Source organism: Nuphar pumila, chromosome 7, assembly GCF_984573655.1.
Source record: "Nuphar pumila chromosome 7, dmNupPumi1.hap1.1, whole genome shotgun sequence".
Lineage (NCBI taxonomy): Eukaryota > Viridiplantae > Streptophyta > Magnoliopsida > Nymphaeales > Nymphaeaceae > Nuphar > Nuphar pumila.
The window spans coordinates 61159924-61182200 of NC_143255.1; positions in this window are offsets into that span (position 1 = coordinate 61159924).

The window sequence follows — 22277 nt, forward strand, 5'->3', positions numbered from 1 at the left end:
AGTTTAAAACTCAAAATTTTCAAAGGAAAACTGGAAGGTTCGAGTCGGGGCTTGAAAAACTTGAAAGTTTAGATCTTAAAGGAAAGAAAACTCGAGTTTAAAACTCAAATCTTCAAAGGAAAGCTGGAAGGTTCGAGTCGGGGCTCGAATCTTAAAGGGAAATTGGAAAATTTGAGTCAAAACTCGCATCTCAAAGAAAATTTAGAAGTTCGAGTAGAAACTCAAATCTCAAGGAGAATTGGAAGTTCGAGTCGAGTTCGAATCTTAAAGGAAAATCTTTAATCAGAAGATTGAATTTTGAAAATCGATAGTGCGAGGACTGGGATTGAAAGTTTTGAGAATGGCTAGTTTAAGGACTGGATTATTGGACTTGCAATGAAAAAGACCATCATATTTAGAGGTATGTGGTCTGATTTTCAGGATTAACCCCTTATCCTAAACGGGGATATGAATAGAAATTGGAGAATTTTGGGGAAATCATGGAAAATGATTTAGGTTTATCCCTTAACCTGAAGGGGAAGAAAATGGATGCAGAATTAATGCAAAATGAAATGCAAATGCACATGAAATGTAAATGAATGCAAAATTAATGCAAGTGGGTGCATATACATGCAAAAAGAGAGATTGGTTTATCCTGCCTGCATACAGGATGTTTTGAGGTAAAGATAGATTTTTTAAAAAGAAATGCCCTAGTGTAACTAGGGAGGAAGATTTTGAATACAAAGAAGGATAATCGAGGAATAAGGTGACATGCTTCTTGATTAAGAGACATCCTCAAGGTCATTCCTCACAAGAGACATATTGTAAAAATGAAAGAGACACAAATAAAATGGTGCCAAATTATCGACAAATTTAATAATTTTATTGATGCTTAAAAATCGAGGAAAGGAAACAGAATTATATTATCCCTTTGAAATGATAAAAGCAAAATGATAATTGAGAAAGTGTTTGCACATAGGATCTTTAAAGTAAAAGGAGAATGTTATTTTGAAAATGAGAAATCATTTTGGGAAGAAAATCAACTGCAAGGTTGATTTTGAAGAATGATCAGTGTGAGAGCTGATCTTTGAAAAGGGAATCAACACGGGGGTTGATTTTGAAGAGAGATCATCATGAGGGTTGATTTTGAAAATGAATTGGTTTAACAATAATTTTGGAAAAGAAAATCAACACAAGGGTTGATTTTTAAAGATAATGTTCAAAATTAAATTTAAGAAAAGAAGATCACCGTGATGGTTGATTTTCGAAAAAGATTGGACCGAAGTATTAAACTTTTGGGTGATCATAATGAAGATGTTCGTAGAATTTTTTTTAAATTTCATGATTTTTGAAAAACCCTCATAAGTAATTTCATTTCTCTCATGAATGATGTTGGGATTGCCCCTCATCTCGAAAAGAAAGGGAATTTAATGTGGCTTAATAGAAGCCAATAGCAAAGAAGATTCTTTAAAACGAAAATGTTAAATTTATTTATTTATTTATTTATTTATTTTGAAAAGGTGCCCTAATGGGACAAACTCCGCCTGTGTATAACTGTTTAGTTATACACTGTCGGTCCCAAGGCCGGATAAAGGAGGAGGGTTGCGGTAGGCCTGTGACAGCCAACATAAAAACTTAGTCATACCCTATAAATATGAACCAATATGAGAATTTTGTTGGGGCATTCCGTACTGAGCGACGCGCTGTACTCTATAGGCCTGGAGGCAGTGATAAATGGGCAAGGGTTGCTAGGTCGTCGCCCGGAAGCGACGCGTCACACCGGCGCCCAGGTGTGGTATCAAATAGGCAAGGGTTCCCTCACTTTGTTGGACGGGTGGGGGTAAAGAAGTTAGTCCAAGACCATAAAATTAGGTTAGCCACTTGGAACATAGGATCTTTAACTGGTAAGTTGGTGGAGTTAGTAGATGTTATGTGTAGGAGAAAGATTGATATTTTATGTCTACAAGAGACCAAATGGGTAGGTGAGAAAGAAAAAGTGATAGAACCTTGGGGATATAAGATTTGGTATACATGAATAAATAGGAATAGGAATGGAGTAGGGATTGTTATGAGTCGTGAGTTTATAGATAATGTAGTCGAGGTCCGTAGGAAGGGTGATAGGATTTTACATATTAAATTAGTATTAGGTACAAATATTATTAATATTATTAGTGTTTATGCACCTCAAGTAGGTTTAGATGATTCCATTAAGAGTCAATTTTGGGAAGATTTAGATGGAGTAGTACAAGGGATATCTTATGGAGAAAGGCTTTTTATTGGCGGTGACCTTAATGGGTATGTAGGCATTAGTAGGGATGGATTTGAGAGTATCCATGGAGGCTATGGTATAGGAGAAAGAAAAGAAAGTGGAGAAAAGATTTTAGATTTTGGTTTGTCCTATGATATGATCTTAGCAAACACTTGGTTTAGGAAGAGAGAGACTCACCTAGTAACATTTAAAAGTGGGGTTAATACGAGTCAGATAGATTTTTTCCTACTTAGAAAGAGAGATAGGGGTTGTTGCATCGATTGTAAGGTTATACTGAGAGAAAGTGTAGCTACACAACATAGAGTCTTAATTTTAGATCTTAGAATTAGACAATACCGCAAAAGGGATAGACATATGATAGATCCTAAAATTAAGTGGTGGGCACTGAAAGAAGCTAAACAAGGAATTTTTGTAGAACGGGTAGTTAAGGAAGTTGATTGGTGTCTCGAGGAGGATTCAGAATCTATGTGGAATAAGATAGCGGGTGGCATGAGAAAGGTGACTAAGGAGGTATTGGGTGAGTCTAAAGGCGGTGCACCGCTAGGTAAGGATACATCGTGGTGGAACGAGGATGTCAAATTAGCTATCAAGGTTAAAAGAGAGTGTTATAGAAATCTAAGTAAAAATCGTGATAATGAGAATTTGGAGAAGTATATGATAGCAAAGAAGGAAGCTAAAAAAGTAGTTCGGAACGCGAGGGATAAGGTATATAAGGAGGTTTATGACAAGTTGGATACCAAAGAGGGTGAGAAGGATATTTATAGGCTTGCAAAGATGAGAGATAGGAAATCGAGGGATCTGGGTATGGTTAGATGTATCAAAGATGAAACGCAAAGGGTTTTAGTCAAAGATGAGGAGATTAAGGAGAGATGGAAAGATTATTTTGATAAGCTATTTAATGAAAGTCATGCTCAGGATCTTGGAGACTTTTCAATTCCTTTTCATGAGATGAATCGTGACTTCATGCGCAAGATTCAAAAGAAAGAAATTGCAGAGGCTTTGAAGAAAATGAAATCAAGAAGGGCAGTTGGCCCAGATAGTATACCTATCGAGGCTTGGAAATGCTTGAGAGAGAAAGGTTTAGAATGGTTGAAAAATCTTTTTAACAAGATTTGGCGGACAAATAAGATGCCTAATGAGTGGAGGAAGAGTACTTTGGTGCCTCTATATAAGAATAAGGGTGATATACAAGATTGCACAAACTATCGTGGTATAAAACTCATGAGTCATACTATGAAACTTTGGGAGAGGGTGATTGAGTCTAGGTTGAGGAAGATTGTCATGATATCGGAAAATCAATTTGGTTTTATGCCTAGAAGATCAACTATGGAAGCTATACATCTTCTTAGACAACTTATTGAGAGAAATAGAGAGAGGAACAAAGATTTGGATATGGTTTTTATTGATTTGGAGAAGGCTTACGATAGAGTACCTAGGGACGTTCTCTAGTGGACAATGATGAAGAAAGGTGTTTCTCTCAAGTACATTAGTATAATTAAAGATATGTATGAAGGAGTAGTAACCAATGTCCGCACTTGTGGAGGGGTGACAACAAATTTTCCTATAACGGTTGGGTTACATCAAGGATCTGCTTTAAGCCCTTTCCTATTTGCTATAGTGATGGATGAGCTTACAAGATCAATTCAAGAAAATGTGCCATGGTGTATGTTGTTTGCTGATGATATTGTTTTGATTGATGAGTCTAGAGTTGGGGTTAATGCTAAGTTAGAAGTATGGAGACAAACATTGGAAGCAAGAGGTTTTAAGTTGAATAAGAGTAAGACAGAATACATGGAATGTCGATTTAGTAAGCAAAGAAGTAGTGATGGGAGTGTAGTGAAGCTTGGTGAGCACGAAATACCAGTGGATGATTCTTTCAAATATTTGGGATCTATCATTCAAAAGTATGGAGAAATTGATGGAGATGTAAATCATAGGATAAAGGTTGGGTGGATGAAATGGAAGAGTGCAACTGGAGTGTTGTGCGATCGTAGAATGCCATTGCGGTTGAAGGGAAAGTTTTATAGGACGACCATTAGGCCCGCTTTGCTATATAGTATGGAATGTTGGGCTGCCAAGAGACATCATATTAAAAAAATGAGTGTAGCTGAGATGCGTATGCTGAGATGGATGTGTGGAAATACAATAAAAGATAAGATTTGGAACGAGGAGATACGTAAGAAGGTAGGCGTTGCACCCATTGAAAATAAGATGAGAGAGAATCGTTTAGGGTGGTTTGGACATATTCGATGAAGGCCTAATGATGCTCCAGTTAGAAGGATGGAGAAATGGGAAAATATATTAGTTAAAAGAGGTCGGGGTAGGCCTAGGAAGACATGGATGGAGGTGATAAGAAAGGATATGAATGCTTTGAACCTCACCGAGGACATGGCATTGGATAGAAATGAATGGAGGAGAAGGATTCATGTGGAAGACCCATAATGATTTTCTTTGTTGGTTCATATCGCCGACCCCAATTGTTTTGGGATGAAGGCGTAGTTGTTGTTGCCCTAATGGGACAAAAGAAAGAAGTATTGGATGGAGAAAATGGACATTTTATTGATAAGCAGAACTGATAACAAAAAGACTGCATATTTATAAGTACTCAACCAAAAGGTTGCAAAAACTGGGCGGACTTGCCCCTACGAGGTGACGGGCAAAACGAAAAGAAGAAAGCAGGAAACTTTGGCATCATCAATTTTCTGAATGGTCTGAGAAAGGCTTGGTCAGGATGGCCAGCTTATCTTCTTCTTCATCTTCAGCAAGGAGATTCTTGTCAATGCAGTCCTGAACAATATTTTTGAAGACAAAACAATGATCGATGTCATGCCCTATTGCCTGATAGAACTTGCAGAACTGATTCATGAACCCTCCCATGATGGTGGGAGGAGTTGTGCCTTTTGGGAGCTTCACTAATCCCTTGGTCAACATGAATTCCAGGGCTTCTTCGAGTGTTTGTTTGAGAGGAGTAAACTAGCGATCGCTACCCCAACCATCTCGCTTTATCTTTTCTTTCTGTTGATCCAACTTTTTATTTTGCTTTGAAGGCTTTTCTTTTTGGCCTGTATGGTTGCTCTTTCTATTTTTGCAGTCACTGTGGTCGGCGTTGGAAAAGAAGGTGAAATTGATTTTCTTTTTCGATTCTTGTTGATTGCTATTCTTGGTGAAGATGAAACCCTCGTAAGATCCATTTTCCATACTCAACTTGAGTCATTCAGCTCGTTCTGTCAATTCTATAAAGGTCTTGGATGGAGAGGTGGAAATCAGTCCCCTTAGGGGTTGCGAGAAGTTACTCAAGATCAAAGATAATGCATGTCCCTCTGATATCGGATCACGCATCTTGTTACAAGCGGATCTCCATCTATGAATAAAATCCTTGGCTTTCTCATTTTCCTTCTGCTTTAGACTGCAGAGATGACTGAGAGTCGGGGGTGCCTTAGCATTGAATAAAAAGCGCTCAATAAACAAATTGACCACTTTGTCAAACTCTTTCAGCTCTATAGGGTTAATATGTTCTGAATACCATTTTGCTGCGATACCCTCCAAACTGTGGGGAAAACAAAGAAATAAGGCTCGGTTGTTCCTCTTGAACCTGGAACATTCTGCGAAGAATAAGGCGAGATGTGCTTTTGGATCGCCCGAACCATCAAACTTGATAATTTTTTTGGGGAGATTGTTGAGATCATCATCCCCATCTAGTCTGTCATAGAAGTCTTTGCTTGTAAAGACCCTTTTGCCCTTGTCACGGGCCTGCGGATCCTTGACCATCTTCATCACATCTCGGAGTTATGGCTGAGTAGGGTCATTGACAGACTGATTCCCAGATTTATAAGCTGACCCCTGCTTTTGAGTGGACCTTCTAGATGCCTGGTGAGTTTCATATTCCTCATCAGTATCTTCTGCTAATTCTGCCTCATCAGATATTTCTTCGTGACGATTCTGCTTCCTAGTGATCTTCACATTCTTTTTCACTGTTCGGCCTTTGACCTTTTTCTTATTGTGGGCTCTTCCTGAGCTAGCTCTTGTTTCTTCAGTCATTAACTTACTCAACATTTTCTGGAACAATGAATACATTTGTGGGTCGATGTCATCATTAGCTTGCTGCTTTCCATTTCCGGCAGATTGTGAAGAGGCCATTTCTTGTACTGAAACTGACAGGGAACTGGTAATCTGGACTGACGCGGTTTTCTTTCTGGACCTTGTCTGAACCATGTAAGGATGCGGGTGCTCTCTGCAAGGCAAACTGAGGATTAGCTGCTGAAAATGGTTTTGAATAGGAAATATTTGTTGAATATCTGGTAGACAATTTGAAGGATGTCTCATTACTAGAGACTGAGTCGTTGCTGCAGTTACGACAATTGAGCTGCTATTCTTTGCAAAATAAACAACTCAAAATACACCTTGTTACCTAGGCGAGGTCGTCAAACCAAGATAGGATGAAAATTAAGGGAATTTTATTGAAGGAAAAAGACATGATTTTATTAATAATAAACTTGACAAAGGGGAGGGGGTCGAACAATTTTCCACCACTCTTGATAATCATTGGACATTCGAGGACCAGGAAAAATAGTGAGAGTAACAAAAGAATCCCAGTCATGTCTGGCAGAATGGTATACTCCGGACCACTGATCTGATGTGAGATCGAATTCTGGCAAGATCCCTAATAGTAGACGAATCTCTATGTGCTTATGTCTTTGAGAGAACTGCCTGACATACCGCTCTGGATGGTAGTATGCGCAGAAGAATGGACCAAGTAGCCTGAACTGCTTTCCATATGCATAAGTTTATCGGGGAGGTGGCTCTTGACGATCAAAGTAGTCCCACATGACCTCTTCCTCCTGAAGGTTATCGATCAAGAACCTGTATCGAGCAACTGGAAGAAGCTTTTCACCATTGTATCTGAATGAACTGGCTCGGGCTGGCACATGTCGGAGGAACCAAGATTGCAATGCATAGGTGCACCCTTCGACTAGAATTGATTCTCCGAGTGTGAAACAGGTTAACCCTCGATATAGAAAAGCGAGTGCGGCCATGGCTATAGAGAGGCGGTTGGTCTGTCGACTTCCCCACCTTCGCAGAAGTTGAACTATCCTGATATCCATGTAATTCCGTCCATCTGGAAAGAGAGCTAATCCCACAGTACATAAGACCATCACATGTTGGATTCTCTCTCGAGCTGTTCGAGATAAGGAGCTGACTTCCACAAATGCTCCATACTATCTGTAAATTTCAAGCAGGTCCACATATTCATTTTCATTCTCCTCTATCAATGGACAAGACTTACATCCTGTCATGCAGGCTAAAGCGTCTCGGGGATCCAGACCCTTGACATTGATCAAAAATTGTTTCTCCAATGGATCTCCAGGCTGACCAGCTGGTTCAGATAATCCCATAATCTCCGAGAATTCGTCCATCAATAAAGTCATTTCCTAACATGGGAACCAGAAGGTACTAGTGCTCGGATTTCACCGTTCTGCCAGTGCATGGATCAAATTGTGGTTGATTGTCTGCTTTCCCACTGCGGATGCCAGTTCCAATCCACAATCATCCAAATGGTCCAGAAACATACAAGAGAAGTTCTTGAGCCATGAATAATACCACCAGGGAATGAAGGATCCAGTGCTGAGGACTCGATGTTCAGGAAGACCTTGTTGCACCTCGTAGGAGATGTGACCCTCAGGGAAGACTGAATCGAGTTGACTGGATGCCATCAGACTGAAAAACATGGAGAATTGGAATAAGACTCGAGAAAATACAAGAATTTTAAAAAGAATGCAGGCGGGATAAAAATGAAGCAGGAAAATCGAGATCTAGAAGAACGAAAGGATGGAAAATTACCTAGAGTTTTGAAAATAGAGGAGAATTTGAAAAATCGTCCAGGGTTTGAATAAAACAAGGATTTTAGATAGTATATGGAAACAGATGGAAAAATTGGAGATTTTCAAAAATCGTCCAGTATTTTAGAAAACTTATGGAAAAATATAATAAAAGAAACTGACATTCAATCACATCATGTACAAACAAGTATGCACATACAACATTTCCTAAAAGCTGACTCTAGATGCACAAGTTTTGAAATAGTTGTAGGACCTTAATCCTAACTCTAAGGTTCAGATCATCTGTGTCCAATCATGCTATGCCTATATACTCGAGCCGAGGCTTGATGTACGTGGCATAAAATCAATTTCTCTGATTCTAGGTTCAAGTTTTCCAACAACCTTAAGCACCTGCCGATATACGTTGGACTATGGCCCTTGGTACGTGACAGGGAGGCGTTAGCCCAAATAAGTGGCCCAGTTGTGAGGCTTTGTCCCGAACTATGGTTCTAGAAGAGAGTCCAACAACGTGAAGACCGGGTAAAAGTAGGTGGGGTGGTTTTTGAAAACATGATCACATGCAAGCAAATCAGAAGGCTCTCAAACCTAAAGAAGTATAGTTTTTGAAATATTTGAAGAAGCAAACATTGTTTTCAATCAAACCTAGATTGAGGAGGGTTGTATTAGACCTAAATCTATGTTAGCATGAATAATTCTTCTCAATATGGTCCTACCAAACCATGCCTAGTCTATATGCAATCCATGTCAGCTGGGTTCAAGTCTAGGCTCCTAGGTTCACATGATATCATGAAATAAAAGCTGACATTTCATGGAACACGATTTTGACAATTTAAACTAAGTACACAATTGATCAGGCGAAGACAGGTCCCATCTCGGTCGCCAAACCTGTTATCATCGCAAAATTTTTACTTTTGCAAGTCAAACTGACCTTTGAAAAAAACTCGCCTCCATTTTTAAAATACAGGATAATTCCGAAGAATGAGACTCGCCTGTCGGTATGAGGTTCAACCGTTCCTGGCGCCTTTACCAGGGGTAATTGAACCAAGGATCAAAAGTGTGCTTAGCTTTGCTCAACTTGTCTAAATCGTGTTCTATTTCCTAAATGCACAAAGAATCAGGCATGTGCTATGAATTTCTGAAAATGCATATTTGAAAACATGAGGTTTGCTTTGAATATTGGAAAATATTTGAAGATTCTTGGAAAAGATCACACTTGGAAAATCATGAGCTTAGTGAGAGAATATTTCTGAGGAAAGTGAAAATCGATTTCTGAAGAATTCAAGTGTTTTATAAAAATTGATTCTGAGAAATTTGGAATAACTTTGGAAAAACTTGATTTTTCTGAATTCAAACTTTGAAATATAACTTGAAAATTAAGATTTTGAACTTGGGAAATGCTTGAAATATTATTTGAAAACTTAGAGTTTTGAGAAAATCGATTTTAGAATAAGACTTAGCAATTTTTGAGAAAATTGATTTCTCTGAATTGAAATTTAAATTTACAAATGAATGAAATGAATGAATATAGATTTGAAAGACTTGATTTTGAGGAATTGAGAAAATTCTTTTTGTATTTTTGAGAAATGCAGTGCATTTTGAAGTTAGCCTAAGAGTGTAGGCTGAATGTGGCTAATACGAAGATCACAAATCTGTGTCTCATTCATATTCTGACTATGGCCCTAAATACAAATTTCACCAAGTTTGTCAACTCCATAAGAGCTAGTGCACGTGCCATTCGTGTAGACCATAGTGGATTTGTAATATGTGCATGAATAATACATTCATCAGATATTAAAATTTACAGAATTAATCTATATGCAATGCAAATCCTAATCTAAGCAGAAAATGTAAATCTTATTCCAAATATTATATTTAATTTACATCACTAATTGAATTTAAATGACTGAAAATAAAGTCTTCAATGTCTCTGCAAAACTAGAAAAATGGCTTAGTGAAGATATGTTGGCTTTTTTTGGTTTATCCAGCAATATCTTGAAATTACTGGATTTTGCTAGATATAAGTCATTTTCCATATGATTCCCTTATATAAACTTAATAAAATATAAAATAAGATGGAATAAATATGAAAATGGAATTTAAAATTTTGAAATTGGGGTCAAAATGACCAAAATACCCCTGATAGCAAGACTATGGCCTTGAAATGAGGGTTTTTAGAAAGATATTTTGTAAAATACAACTTTTGAAATACAAATAATGATAAATTAACTCAAATATGATACGACATGATTAAAATATGAAAATTAGGGTTTAGAATTTCGAAATTGAGGTCAAATGACCAAATTACCCTTGATAGCAAGACTATGACCTTGAAATCAGGGTTTTCTAAAATAAATTTTGGTAAAAACTTTGGGTTTAGGGTTTAAATGAAGTCAAATAAGCACAAAATTGAGCATGAAACATCCTAATATGATTTTAAACATGAACAAACCCTACAACTATGAACTTTCACACGAAAATCAAGAAATATCACAAATATCACGATTTTGGCAGTGTTTTTGGATCTTTCAAGTACCCTATTTTGCAATTTGATCTATTCTAGCATCAAATGAATTCCAAATTTAATAAAAATTGGCATATACACTTATTATAACCCTAAAATCAGATTGGAATTGCAAAAACATATTTTTGACATTATTTTAATTCAAAAATTGCATTAACAACCTAAAATAAGCAATTTTTACCCAAGTTCACAAACCAGTTTCAATGTTAGACCCGAATCAGGAGACAAATCACCATGAAAATTTCTAAAATTTCACAGAGGTAAACTAGACAGAAAAACAAAAACTTCCCTATTTACAGATTGGGAAAAGCATCTCTGGTTAGGGAGAAACCCATCCATCAATCTGGACTAAAATTTAATGAATCTAGCATTGGTTAAAACAGATACTTCGGATTAAAAATATAGAAATAAATAGAAAACTTAATAAAAAATTTCTGAAATTTCATCATTGAACAGTAGACAAAAAAATTAATGAACTTCTTTTTTTACAGATCCTGGATTGGATCTACGATCTGAGATCTATGATCAACACAAGTCAGATTAGGGTTTTGGTAAACCCTAACGAGTTTTAAACTTTAAATCTGATTCTGTGACAAAGGAAAAATAATAAACAGAGATTAAAAATTATCAAAAATTTTCAGTAAATAGTTAACATCAATAGAAATCCGCTGCATTTTACGGATTTTGAATCAGATATTAGATAAGAGAAATAACACAACTTCAAGTTACCTATAAATTTCAATAATGATTCTAAATGATTTAAAATCACAGTTTAATATTTTATTTTTCTGACAAGGTTCCCGAATCCCAAAACATCTGAAATTTTCACAGTAGTTCACTGACATATCCATGTATCACATAAAAAAAAATCAACAATTTACAGTGAGTATATCAATACGAACTAACATGATCTTTATTGATCTAAGCTTAAAACACATAAAAATTTAATAAAACTGAACAAAACATGCTTGAATCAATGAAAACAATAAAAAAAATACTTAAACTGTAAAACAAAATTAATTTCTATGCTAGAATACATGTAATAAACAATAAAACATAAAAAATAAAAATAAAACACAGGGAATCCATGGCTGAAATTAATATTTACCTTTGAAATCATGGATTTAACCCATTTAATGGGTAAATCACATGTTTTCATGGTTAAGAACATGAAAATCAATACAATAATCGATTCTAACGGATTAGAATCCCTGAAAAAACAGTAAAATAGGGTTAGATCACCTTATTGGGTCGATTTTGGGGTTCTTGGATGAAATTCATGGTTAAATCCATGAACACAAGAGTTTCCATGGTGAAATCTATTGAAAAATCATAAAAAACTAATAAAAAATAATATTAAATAACTCAACTTGGGGCTGCAGATGCAATGGAAAAAGGTAGAGGTGTTAGGGAGGAGAGAGAAGCCACGAAAATTTGAGAGAGAAAAGAGCTCCCTAACCCCTCTAAAGAGCCCTTATTTATAGTTTTTCAAAACCTCCTGAATTAGGGTTAATTAAGGAGTTTTATTTTTTTAGAACTCTTTCTAATAAATCCAATAAAGAGGCAACGATTTTTTGGAGAATTATAGCTTAAGTGGGACTCTAATTAATCCCTAATTAAACCCTAGAAAGTCCAAATGTGGCATCACCTAGTATGGACCCACATTTGGTTTTTAAAACTTGAATTTAAAACCTTTAAAAACCAATGGTTTAAAACTTAAATAAAATGAATTTTTAAAATTGCTTTTGACTCCTCTAAACCCCTAGCCTAACTAGGACAATGACTAACCCTAGTCTAACCTTGACTTCTTCAAATGTGGCGCCACCCCGAGTGGGCCCCACTTGAATTTTCAAAAACGATTTTAGAACTTGAAAATGAGAGGTTTTTCAAAAGAGATTCAAAAGTAGACTTTGAGATTGAAATGATATAGAGTCTTGACTAAGTCAGAACTCCTCTGGATATGGCGCCAACTGAGGGGCCCCACATCGAAGTTTTGAAAAACTTGAAATAAATACTAAAAATGGCTTTAAAAAAGGGGTAAAATCAATAGTTGAAATTCAAAGTTTTGAAAATAGAGTTCTAAGCGAATTGGAACTCTGGGCTAGAGTCCTGAATTTTTAGGACTCTGAGATTTTGGATTTTAAAAGCCAAATGAAGGAGTTTTTGAAAAGATTTTATCAGAAGTGGTGAAACGAGTCAGAAAATACAGTCAGGGTTAGACTCCTTACTCAATCAGAACTCTGAAATAGAGTCCTGGATTAACTGGATTCTACAAAATGTCCTAATTTTTGAAAACGAATAGAAAAGAATAAAAATAGAAATAAAAACAGACTCTAGAACAGACTCCTGACTAGATTAGGACTCTGAGACAGAGTCTTGATCGGACTGAAACTCTAGATTTTTTTTGATATTTTTTTGAAAAACAGATGAAAGAACTTGTAAAAACAGTGAAAATAATAGCTAATATTGAAATAAAACAGAGTTCTGATTCAACTGAGACTCTAGGGACAGAGTCCTAATTGAACTAGGACTCTTAGATTTTTGGATTTTCTGAGAAAACAAATAAGAGAATTTTAAAAAACAGTTAAAAACAGGATGAAGTTGAAGTTTTGGTTGAGTCCTGATCTGATTAGGACTCTGAGAAAGAGTCCTGATTCGATCAAAACTCTAAGAATTTTGGTTTTCTGATAAGCAAATGATGAAATTTGGGGCAAAGCTTTTGAAAACCAGTGAAAATGAAGTATGAAAACCAATTTTGGATAGAATTCTGATTCGATCAAGACTCTAGGGTAGAGTCCTGACTTGATCAGGACTCTAGGATAAAATCTCAGAATTTTGAAATTCTTTGATAAAAGTGTAACATATTTGATAGATGGAAAGATTTTTGAAAGATTCTTTCAAAATTGAAATTAGGATCAGAGTCCTGATCCAACTAGGACTCTCTAAACAGAGTCCTGTTTTGATTAAAACTCTGAGTTTCTGACACATTTTGAAAGATTTTGAAAGATTTGATTGAAAATTGATAAAATAGCTGTAAAAGATTAGAGTCTTAATCTGATTAAAACTCTGAAGAAGAGTCCTTATCTGACTGGACTCTTGAAGAAGAGTCCTGATCCAACTAAGACTCTGAAATTTTGGCCAAAACAAAAGATTTTGAAAGGTTTTCTCCGAAAACAGGTAAAAAGGTAGTGAAAAGTAGAGTTCTGATCCGACTGGACTCTGGAAAAAGAGTCCTTATCCAACTAGGACTCTGAAATTTTTGGATATTTTTGACAAGTAAAGGAATCCAGAAGTGACACCACCTAAATGGGTCTCATCTGAGAATTGAAATCGGTTGAAAATTGAGTTTAAAACAAATTCAGATTGTTTTCTGAGAAAACATTTCAAAATATAAGGTCCTGGGGGTTGGCAAATGACAGAATGCTGATTAAAAACCCAGGTTTTAAAATTGTTTTTGAAAGAAAAGTTTTAAAACCCGAATTTGGATTAAATATTTTGAAAACAGGAGTGTTGGATCTCAAAAATGAGATGTAATGACATGCAATGCCATGCAATGCATTGAAATGGTATGCCGAATGCATGCAATGATATGCAATGACATATGAAATATATAAACACTGGATGAGGGTGAAAATTTGGGGTGTTTACAGCTGGAAAATAGAAACAAATGTGGAAATCTAATTTTAAATCAGAAGAACAACATGTTTCATGGTATATCAGAGCGATATTGCCCAACAAACACAAAAAATTGTGAAAAGCTAATGTTCAGTAATTTCTGGATTGAATCCAATTCACTATAGAAATCAGATTTGATGCAATCGTTAGCTGGTGTGAACACTCCAATTATTTCAAAATTTCAAAAATTCCCTTTTTACCTCTGGCCCCCACTTTCTGAGTAATTGGGTTAACTTCTAATCAACTTCTGATTATTTCTCAGATTCATTCTCTTGTTGAAAATCCAAAATCCGATATCATTTTTCATATTTGGCCCAATCTCAGATCCAAATCTGATATCCAAATCCAATTCTAAGCCCGGATCTTCTATTTTTCAAAAAATCAAAATTCAATTCTATGTATTGGCTCAGATATTTTATCCAGATCCGATCTCATCATGTTTCCTTAAATTGAGATCCAAACTCTAGTATTTACTAAAAACCTTGAATCCAAATCCATTTTGAAACTCAGTTTTTGAAATTTAACCATGTATTTCCATAAAACCTCCTTTTGTAAAAACCTTGAATTTCAAAACAAATGTTTTACAAAAACCTTTCAGAAACTCTATCTGGATCCCTTCCCTCACATTTGTAGGTTTTTCTTTCAAAAGCATAAATTTCAGAAAGGAGCTCTACCCTCATTTTTGAAAATTTTCCTTTTTAAGACATTTTTTTTGAAATTTCTTAAAAATGTAAAGGACCTTTTTTGAAAAAGTTCTAACAATTTTCTCCTATAAAACGACCATCGCAGGGGAAGGCTGAGACATCCATTTTCACCCATCCATACCTCTCGCATACGCTCTTCTCTTCTCCCTCTTCCCTTTCTCCTTCCTCTATTCTGCTTCTCTTCTTTCCCTTTCTTTCTCATTTTCCTTGTTTTCCTCCTTTCGAGTGGTGAAGGAACCTTACCTTGAAGCAGTGTACAGAAGCAACACTTCCTTCCTCTTAATTGAAGCCCAGCCACAGTAAGACCTCATCCTCTTATTTTTTTTTCTTTCCTCCTTCCTATTTGCTTTCACGAATCACTTTTCTTGTTCTTCATTGTTCTAATGGCAAGCATCATTTGTAGTATCGATCTGCATCTAGCAGTATCGACCTACATATTGCGATATTATTGGAATACTTGTATTCCAACATTTTTTTTAGTTTTTGTAATCTATTTCAGAATTACCTTAGTTTACATATGTTTGAACGTTTGTTCATGCTATTAAACTCAGTACTCCCCTGTAGCAACACCTGATTCATTAGCTTCGGTCCCTGCTACATTTTTGTTTAGCATTATCTGCATCTCTTCAACATTGTATTTCATCCTATTTGTTACAGTTCTGGTTCGTATCCTATTTTCGTTTTGATTTTCAATTTACATTTGATTTCCATGTTTGCATATGATTTTTTGTCTCATTTTGATAGCCTGTTACATTGTGTGAATGCATTCGCTTATCGTGCCTCTTGCTTGACTTGTTCATGATGCATTGTCGTTATCATCACCTCATTTTCCTTTCTTCATCATTCATCATCTTCTCTATCATTCGTCTAGTGTGCATTTTTATTATCAAGATGTTTATTCTAGATACATGCATGCCTCTATATTATGCATCTCATTTTTTCCGTTCTGACTGTTTCCTATATTTCTTTCATTTATTTTGCATCTCATCGCATTCCTGCATTTTAACATTACAGGTTCGTTTCATTACATCATTATTTCGTTAGTCAATTTGGCTTCAACATCTGTTCCCTGTATCGTCCTCATCACATTTCGGGTTCACATTCTGCAGTATATGCAGATCCCTGGATTGGATTTTGATCTTCAGTAGCTTCTGCTTGTCCTATGTTTTGTTTTATGGTATTTTACAACTTCATTTCAGCAGAATTCTAATCTGTCATCTCTATTCATCTGATTCATTTGCGTCTCTCTAACCTGATCTTAATATCTATGCACTTGCATTCATGTGTTTTCTTTAACTTAGTATAGTACTATTCATCACCATCTATGCATTTACATTTATGTGTTGTGTTTCACTTCATAACATCACCCAACTACATTTGTCCCCCTTTGTTCTGCAGGGTTTTCTGCATCTCACCAATACACCACCTTCAACTACTATGTCACCACGCGCTTCTGGTACCCGCTTCATCCTAGTACCAGGCACAACATCAACACTCCATCATCAATTAGGAGTTGATTAACTCCAACGAATGTCCTTCCTGGCCGAAGCAAAAGATATTTTCTCCTTCAAAAGTTTGTTCTCATCATCATTCATCCATCTTCTATTAATTTCAAAGATGAACAAAAAGAAATGGCTGAATGGTTAGTAGCCTGAAGCAATTCTCCTATCTTGTTTCCATTGGATATGCCCATTTAAGTGGTGGAGGATAAGTTGTACAAATCTGACCTTGTGTGGCCATGTCAAAACAAGGATCAGAGTTTTATTTTGTTATAGGATGTATATATCTGGATCAACTGGAAAACTTAAGGGTGTATGTGGCACAAAGGAAGGCCTTTTAAATAACCTCTTGTAGATGCACGCATTAGTTCCTATACATTTAAAAGATATCTTACTTCAATCAAGTGTTATTTATCAGAGGTTCTGGGTACAATTCTTGCATCTCGCCCATTGATGATGCCTTTTCCAAAGAAGCCAAAGTCAGGTCTGTTCTCTCTAATTAGTCTTGCAAAGGTTTGTTGCCATTGATTGTCTAGAGTAATATGTTTTCAATAAAATCGTTAGGGATATCCTTCGTGATATGCCCCCCCTTTGATAGGAAAACTACCATTTTATTCATCTTACTGCCAACAATCTTGAGTTCTGTTAAAATCAAATGGAGCAGCCATCCGTACCGAACCAGTGACTGCATATGAGCTGGTCTCTTCTGTGAAAGTAATCCAGATGAAGATTTAATTCTTGAACCTAAATATCAGCTTGCAACTGTCATCAATCTTTGGCGGCAGATGTTTCATTAAACAAGAGAAAATCATAGTGGGCGTGATCTTCATTGTGATCTCCTCAGACATTGTGGAAGTTGAGATGAGCAGAGTTTTGTTGCTCAGGACATCAAAGTATCATGTGATGTACCAAGAAGGAACCTGCAATTGTTGTTAAAATTAATATGCTGGGCACTCACTGCACCTTCACTTTATTTCCCGTGTTGCACTCCACAACACCTGTCCCCTTTATAACTCACATTCAATATACTTCACTACACAACACCTTCATTTCCCGTACACCACCTGCTGCACATCACTTCATTGCCACAACACAACACTTTCCCCTATGTACTCTACGTTTGCCTTTAGCAACACCCATGCATCTTACATTGTGCATATCATTAGCACTTATACATTTCACATTTGCAGCACCTTCACACTGCATATCAGCAGCCACCTGCTGCATTTGCATTTTGCATTTAGCACTAGTATGGTTCATTGCACAACACTTCATTGTGCATAACATCTCACCTGCCACAGCATGTCCGTCCTCTGCACCATCGAAATTCCCTGCAAATGCACATTTTTTTCCTTATAATTCCTGTATATTCCCTGCAAAATGTATGCTTGTCCATCTTGTGATTGATATCTATATTTTAGTCTTCATCTATCATATCCTCATTTGCTGAGTTAGTATAATCACCTATACACTCTACACTTGCGCATCAGCATCTGCACCTTTACCTTCTTACCTCACTGCACTCTATCAACTTGCTGCACTTTCACTATCATTTGTTAGCTACACCTCTGATTCAGTTCACAACATCATGTGAGTCCTCTTTCAGTCAATGCACTGCATACCTATTTCCCATAGTTAGGCATACATTTCTTGCAACATCTTTTCACTTGCACATTATTCAATGCATTTTAATTCCCATGTTGCATATGCATATGCATTTTCTTACTAACATAGGCATTATACTTAGGTGTATTGTATATGCATTCTTCATCCAGCATAAGCATATCATTTAGGCATATGAATATGCATTTTTCATTTAGCATAAGCATAGCACTTAGGCATATGCATATGCATTCCTCATTTGGCATAAGCATAACGCTTAAGCACATGTATATGCATTCTTCATTTGGCATAAGCATAGCATTCAGGCATTGTATATGCATTTCTTCATTAGCATAGGTCTAATCATATGCCTTTTAGTTTTAATGTGATATTTTCAATTTTTCTCTATCTCTTGTATCTCTATTGCTTTATGCTAATTCATTTTTGCAGGAAAAACATGGAAGATGCTAATTTCTTTTTCTAAATTAGGAACTTTAATTTCAATTATAATAATTCTATATTAATGAGAATCCTTATCTTTCTGCCTAGATTAGAATGTATGAGCATATAGTTGTGCTTTAAATTCTCATAATTTCCTATGACATTTCATTTTATTCTTCAAAAAACACGGTGGTATAACACGAATGGCACGTGCACCTTTCTAATAAGAGGTAAATAACCTTAAGTAAATGATTCACATTTATGGCCATAGTCAAAATGTGAAGAATACTTAGGATTTTTATCTTTTATGGAATAACATTTGATTTCCATCATATTTTTCTAAATATCTTTTCTTTCTCTATCAGAATTTAAGATATAAATTAACTTGAGATATATTTGTGGCCATAGTCATGGATATATTAAAAGTTAATTTTATTTTAAATCCTATAAAGGCATAAAATTTTATTTTATTCTTTATTAGAATTTAAATATAGATTAGATTATAATATGTTTGTGACCATAGCCATGAATGTATTATGATTTAATCTTATTTCAATTCTATTAAAGAATAAAAATTTGCTTTTAAATTCTAATCTTTAAATAAATTTCAAAGCATTCATCATTCAGAATAAAATTGCATTCTTTTTCAAATTATTTCAAATCATCTTCAAAATTCCAAGTGATTTTTAAAATAAATATTCAAAAACACAGTTTTCATTTCTAATTCAAAATCATTTTAAACCTTCATTTATAAATTCAGATTTATCCTTTTATTCTCAAATCCATTTAGTTTTAAATCTTATTTCCAATTTTCAATTCTCAATTCTGAATTTTGCATTTTAAATTTCATTCAAATTCTTTATTTCTATTTCAAATTTTTGAATTCCATTTCAAATCTTGAGTTTTAATTTAACTCTAAATCAAAGTTTTAAAATTCACTTTGAGATTCCAAATCAAATTTTGAGATTTACTTTGAAATTCTAAATCCATTTTCAAATTCAATTTTGATTTCATATGCCAAGTCAAATTTCGAAATCAATTCAAAATTCCAATTTCAAAACTCAATTCAATTTTCAAATTCCATTTTGATTTCAAATTCTAAGTCCAAATTCAAATCCTAATTTCAAAATCCAATTCTAAAGTTTTATTTCAAAATTCTAAATTTCCAATTTCTCAATTCATTCTTTAAATTTCTATTTTAATTTTGATTTCAAATTCTAATTCCAATTCCATTTCCAATTTCAAAATCAATTCCAAGTCTCAAATTCTATTTCTATTTCATAATTCTAGAAATAAACTTAATTCTTAAATTCCAAATTTTAAAATTCAGTCTCTTATTTTCCAATTTCTCTCTCTTCCAAATTACATTTTCGATTTTCATTTTTCAAATTCAAAAATTCTCAAAATATCAATTCTATTTCAACCTTTGATTTCAATTACAATTTCAACTTCCAAATTTCAAATTTCCTTTTTAAACTCAAATTCACTTTAAATCCAAGCTTTGGATTCAAATTTCAATCTTTTCAAAATAAATTCAATTTTTAAACCATTTTCTAAAGGATATTCTCGAAACCTATTTCAAGATCACTTGAAAAATCCAAAATTCTTTTCAAAAGTATATATTATAGCACAAGCATGATTCTCTGTGCATTTAGGATTTTAGAATAATTACTTAGACAAATTTATGCAAAGAAAAATGCATTGATTCGATCCTTGGTTCAATTACCTCTGGTAAAGGCGTCAGGAACGGTTGAACCTCTTACCGACGAGTGAATCCCGTCTCTCCATTTTCCCACAAATATTCAAAATGGAGGTGAGTAATTTCAAAATATCCTTTTCAAAGAAAAGTCAAGTGAGACCTTAGAAAGAGTTTCCTTCCTTCTTTCTCTCTCTTCTTTCTTTTTCCCCTCAAAAGGGAAAAAGGCTGAAAGGAAAAGGAAAGAGGAAAGAATTTTTTTTGCAACGATCACAACTGGGTTAAACTTGATGTACCAAAACAAATTACAAAACATAATTTCCATAGCTATGCTGAAACAGGGATTTCATACATTTTAGGTGAAGATGCTGGGAATGAAAATTAAAATGAAAACTAAAATGACTATGGTGAATGACATATACAGATGCTGAAAACATGGTGGTTTGGTGAGGTATGCTAGCTGGATCTAGTGATGAAATGGAGAATGCAGTCGATAGCATAAACAATGTATGAGCAATAATACTAACCAAAACTCATCACAATCACAACCGGGTGCAATGTAAGCACTCAAATAAATTTAGCATAATAAAAGCATGAATAATAACCCCAACAGCGTACAAGATGACCCACAAATACAGACCATACTATAGGATTTTCATATTAGAAGCAAGACAACACAACATATAATCTTATCAAGGCAACTGCAATGATCAATACCCAACAAAATTCCCTCAAAACTTGTTCAAAATGAGATAATCCTTGCACAAATCACTGTTGATGATTTCCTAAAAACAACTCAATACCACCTAACAAGCCATTACTCTTTGGGATGGAGCTAGCCTTGGCTGCGAGATGCCATTAAACAGGAAGTAATTGATGCCTAATGTTAAGTAGAGGAACATCAATGACCACCTGCAAACTTGGAATCGCAGGTGGTCCGATGTGGACTGCCGATGTAGATAGATATGAATGATGAAAGGAAGGTGAATTAACGCATGAATGAAATGCATAAAATATAATTCAAAACCAAAATGCATACGATACAAGGATTAATTTGAAATGCAATGAAGCAACAAGGGATGCTAGACTGTGATGGAACGAGATCTCGACACAGATTTGAATCTAGAGAGCTTGCAGATCTGTGTTTGATCAAATGAAAACAGTGGATGCGTTAGAAAGGGATGAATGGTTGGGGAGGGAGTGAAGATGAGCATGATGTCGTGCAATGAGAATATGGCAGATTTTGCAGCAAAACCCAGATTAGATACTGGATTTCACGGTGGATTAACTCTGCCTTCAGATGCAAATTATGAACCTCATGTTGTGTTTATGCGACACAGAAGGAATGGATGTCAATGCTATGCCATGAAGACAAAGTTAGTCACAACTATTGTAAAAATACATTGGAAATAACAGAAGGATCATGCAATAGGCAACTCGATGCATAAACATAAACTGATATATAAACAACAAATATATTCAGAAATGCATTCTATAAGAGAAACCAATTGAAGTGGATGAGTATTATCGACATAGAGAGATTAAAATTTGCATAAATAAGGATAAAAGAGGGAGAAAAGGAAGGGAGAAAGAAGAAGAGAGGTCCTTACCGTAGCCTCTTGCTGCAGATTCAAACTCCTTCACTCAATCAAAGGGGAGGAATCAAAGAAAAGGGGAAAAGAAAAGGGAAAATAGAAGAAGAAAGGAGGAAGAGTTTGGTGGATGAGAAGAGTTCGAGAAATAAGAAAAAAGAAGATGGATGAAGTGAATGGATGTCTCAAGGTCTCCCCCCTGCGTTGGTTTATAACGGGGGAGACCGTTACATTATTTTCAAAAGGAGTCCCTCGATTTTTTAAAGAATTTCAAAAAAGAGGTTTTAGTAAAAAAGATTTTCAAAAAGAGGTTTTTAGTTAAGAAAAAGAGTTTCAAAAAGAGGATAAGCTACTTCTCTGAATTTTTTCTTTTATGTTTTTGAGAAAAAGACCCAAAAATATGAGGGATTTAAGAGAGATTTAACAGATGGGATCCAAATAAGGTTTTTGAAAGCCTTACAA